Source organism: Aplysia californica, unplaced genomic scaffold (genome assembly GCF_000002075.1).
Source record: "Aplysia californica isolate F4 #8 unplaced genomic scaffold, AplCal3.0 scaffold00540, whole genome shotgun sequence".
NCBI classification, from domain to species: domain Eukaryota; kingdom Metazoa; phylum Mollusca; class Gastropoda; order Aplysiida; family Aplysiidae; genus Aplysia; species Aplysia californica.
Window position 1 is genome coordinate 306308 of NW_004797810.1, and position 5007 is coordinate 311314.

The window sequence follows — 5007 nt, forward strand, 5'->3', positions numbered from 1 at the left end:
CGCCGCCCGGGAAAAAATGAACATAAGCTCATAAGTCATGTTTCCCAAAATAGGTCATAATGCACGGTATTGTGTAGATCTAGTATGTAGTAGAGAGTCTGGTATGCATTGATGTAGTGTGTAGTCGTGTACATTGGTGATGTTCCGCGCTATTTACCGATCGGCGCAAAGATTGCGCCGCGTGTTTTAACGATCGTATAATTGCGCGGCAATCTGAAGATTGCATTAATATTTTATATATATATATATATTTGAAATATTTTAAAACTCACTTCTATCTTTATTCTTTTACTCACTTCAAGGAACATTCACATTGATTTATATTTTCAAAAGTGTAAAAATATTAACATTAGAATTTACAAAAACATATTATGAAAGTGAAGAGCTCACAAGAATATGATACAATGCCAGGTATCAAACTCAAAGTTCACAAAGTAAGTTTCATTTATTTTATTTTTATATTTTTGAAATGTTTAAAAACATTATCTTCCATTATTCTTTTACTCACATCAAGGAATATTCACATATATTCTAAAAAGTGTAAAAATATGAAAATCAAAATGAGAATTAAAATTAATGAAACTGAAGAGCTCACAAAAGAGTGATACAATTTTATACGATCATTAAAACGCGCACCGCAATCTTAAGATTGCCCCGCAATTATACGATCGTTAAAACGCGCAGCGCAATCGATTGTGGCGATCGGTAATTAGCGCGGAACACGTCATGTAGGCTACTATTATGTAGGCCTACGTTACACAGCATCAACAACCAACCCCCCCCCCCCCCCCCAAAAAAAAAAAAAAAAAAAAGAAATCTACATGTATGAAAAACTTAACTTATTAATGTTCACTGTGAGCCCAACGATTCACACTGCGTGAAGAACTAAGGGGCTGTATACATTACACTTTTGTGAGGTGAAAAAAAAATAACAAGGAAAAGGGGTGGCCTTGGTCAAGAAAGGCTGCAGAGGCCAAAGACTTCAAAGAGTGTGCAGAGGCCACAAGGGATACATGTGAAAAATATTTTCCAAGCATTGCCGCATTGAAAAGGCACACGACATTGCACAGGACGGAGGAAGAAATGGAGGTGAAGGAAAAAGAGGAGAAAGAGCAGTAACTAACAGGACCCAGATTTGGAACACAGTTCAGAAGATGCCTCTGTTTTATTTTGTTTTAAATTGGGGGGTTTTTTACATACTGATGAACACTGCCTTTGTTGATGATAAGTAATTTCACTTTTTGTTTTAAGCATAATGATCAGTAATAACAGACACAATGGAATCCTGAAAGTTAACTTGCTTAAAGGTAAAGTCAACTCTTGCTTACAGTCAACACCTCACTGTGGTCCCCGTTTCTTACCTTCTTTATTTAATAAGTAATTGTGTTTCTGATATAGTTAACCGCTTGAGTGTTGACCTTGTGTAAAGTCAACAATTTGGGGCTAAATCCCAAGATGAATTCATTTAATTTAAGGGGGGGGGGGGGGCTACACCTGGAGGCTATCTCGCTTATTACTGGACCGAATTTTACCACATTTCACACATATAACAAGCATAGTAAGGAGTCTTAAAATCCGCAATCAAATTTGAGAAAAAAGTTTCGTTTCAATGGATACGCCGCCATATTGGATTTTATTGGCATGTCTTACGTAATGAATACCGCACTTATCGCTCATGGAAATTGTTTTTTTGCAGGCCTGTTTACAAACATTAGATCTAGAAATTCGTCTGTTGTTTTTTTCCTAAACGAATTTAAAAAATGTTAATGATTTTTTTCCTGATGTAGCATTCAAGTTTGCGAAAAATCCGTGAAAATCCACACTCCTGACACAACCAACAAAAATCTATACCATATATCAAAAATTCAACAGACAAATATTTTGTATTACCTCTTTTCTTCATTCTGTGAAAATTTCATGAAGATTGGATGAAAAATGCTAGAGTTATTCCAAAAGGTACAGAGAAAAGTCGCGTTTTGAGAAAACGGCTGATAAAGAAAAATAAAATACTGACTTTATGAGGAAATGGCGGTCACAAACATGCCCGGTATGGGAAAAAATACGGTTTTGGGGGTTCTTATGCGATGAAATAGTTGTAGGAGAGGCTGAGGAAACTAAAAATGCTTACAACTCAAATTCCATGATTTTGAGCCGAATTTTGACTTTAGGGGTGTAGCCCCCCCCCCCCCCCCCCCCCCCCCTCCTTAAGAACAAATGTTTAAGGCCTGAGCTAGTGACGTTAACACCTCCAATTGCTTGGTTCAATTATCCTTATCTCTTGTTTTGGTGACAACTTCAGAATTTTATACTCTCTGAAATTGAGCTAACATCTTGTTACCAGGTACTTTGTATTTTTGTAGAGCTGTCATCTTTAATTTATTATTTTCAATGGCCAGTAGTAAGCCAACAATGAAAAAAGTATAAAGTCAGCCTTGCTCACTCAAAGTCAACACTTTTTTATAAGTCCCGAGGTGTAGACTTTATTCCACTGTAATTTGCTTTAATTTGTAATTAAGTAATGCACTTTGACATTGACATGGGTCTCAATTTTTTTCCGTTTTGGTAAGAAAGACTAGAGTGTATGCAATATTAATTTGCTTGAATTATTTACTCTGTTATTTTTTAGTGAATTAATAGTATTATGTGCATGTATGTGTGTATGCATGTTTTTCATGAATATTATGTAAAGTGCACAGAACAATGATTTTCACACGGATTCACGTGATACATGTATATAAATTTCATATCATTATTATTATCATTATTATAAAAGCGAACAATGTAATATTACGGGATTTGTGTGTGCGGGGGCGGGGCAAATGTAAGAAAAGTGTAAGAAGAGGGGGGGGGGACAAAAAGTCCCCCAAAAGGTGAAGATTATATTTGAACAGCCCCTAAACGTTGCGAGGAACGCGCAGCATGACGGCGCAGCTGGTTCTAAAACTCTCCGAGTCTCCTACATGGTTGCTCAGCGCCGTGCAGATGACCTTGTTTTCATATCATTGGAGAGGTGGGGTGCTTTCAGAGATGGTTGATCAGGCGATCTTCGCTCGAGAATGTCTGTTGCAGTGGGGGCTCTTAAGAGATGTTTGGGGGCTGAACTGGACTGAAAGGTAGGGCTCTCTCGGTCTTTTTTTCAACTGCCGTCTCTATTCTTTGTTTCTGGTGCTTCTTTCTTAGAACTTGGCGACTTCTGATCTTACTTATAAGGAGCGTCAAACAGTATGATCACTAGCAGCATCTTCCCAGGTGGCACGAGAAATGCCACATCTCTTCAGGGATGCTTTCAGAACCTCTTTGAAGAGTTTTTGTCTGTCCGCCGTTAGAACATTTGCCTCGAGTCAGCTCACCATAGCGTAACCTCTTTGGACGGCAAGAGTCGTCCATACAGAGAACGTGATCGGCCCTCCGGAGCTGAGAGGGCAGCAGGATAGCATAAATAAATAAAATTATGCTCTCCATCTTGACCCGATGCAGTAGCAAAGTGTCTGGGACTCTGTCTTGCCAGATACGGAGCACGGTTCTGAGACATCTCAAGTGTAAGGCATTGACCTGCTTGGCATGCCGGCTGTAGACTATCCACATTTCGCAGGCTTAGAGCAGGGATGTATGGTATAAATACAATAATAATGTATTAGGCTGGTTGCATCATCAACGTTCATGTAAATTCTGCCACGAGGGATCCAAGATCCGTGGGTAATCTGAGTTGACCTAATTATGGACAAACAGCGAAAACGGCTGCTATTGTCCGCTAGGTGAAATTTCTGATTCTTTTGTAAGTCATAAAACTGTTATAAAATCTTTATGCAGTGTCTCTATCTTGTATTTTATAATGCTAATGTCCTAACACATGTATTATCGTTAGGCAAACATATTATTTGAAATCGTTTTTCTCGATTTGGGTCATTTTGAATTTGAGTGTCATGGAGTTGGTCAGAAAAAAATCCCACGTTTCCCCTTCGATCACCATTTCAAATTGATATCAATATATTTTGTCCAAAAAATACTGTATTTAGTGTACTTACTCTTTGCTTATCCAAGGTTATGTTAATTAGGCCTAGTGTGCCCTTATCCGTTTTTCATTATTGTGTGCTATAAAAAACAAAAAACAAATAGTGCTCTTTTCATATATTCCACAGCCGTCTCAAATTAAAGTAAAAACGATATCCTGATTTTGAACAGAACATTCTTGTAAATGTACACAATATACTTCTTATCTGATCTTAATTAAACACCAGCCTTGCTGACCCCTGATGTTTCCACAATGTCCAAAATTTCCTGACTTTTTAACAACTTTCAAAAAAGATTCAGACCTCCACTTTCACTTCGGTGAATAATTTTGTCTTGGTTTTGCTTAAAATAAATCTTCTCTTGCTAATGTTCACCACCAATTTTTATTGAATGCACATTGTACTCCTATTCCTATTGTCAAGGACCGCCATATTATGAGCTAATTGTTAGTGGTTTAAGCTGGGCTTTCAGATCTTATTGGAGATTAATTACCTGTAATTATGAAACCTCACCTTAACAACGTTTGTGATAAAAGGGGTGTTAATCCGTAAAAATGCCAGATCCATTTCCGTTGACGTCAGGGGTGCTCATGCGACGTATAATATATCGTAGGCCCTACAGTCCATCAAGGGTCACATATGATGACCACAGGGTAGCTCTCTCCCCCCCCAACCTTTCTGTGCATGTACACGGACAATGATATTATGTTTAAACTTCAACTTTAACAATAGACCTTTTTTTAAAAAAATTCTTCGACATTGTTGACCAACAAGGGAGATAATATATCCAGTTACCTACAATCTCTCATTAATTGAGCTGTATACCTTGTGTAGTTCATATTTTTTGGAGGACCTTACAATACTTACAATAAAGTCCAGATGTTGGCCTACGTTACAACTGTAACCTCCTTGTAGAACATGTATTTTTTTTTCTTTCATTTCTCGCGGACCAAGTAATTCAGTTCCTAGTTCCTGGAACCTGGTTCACCCCCCCCCC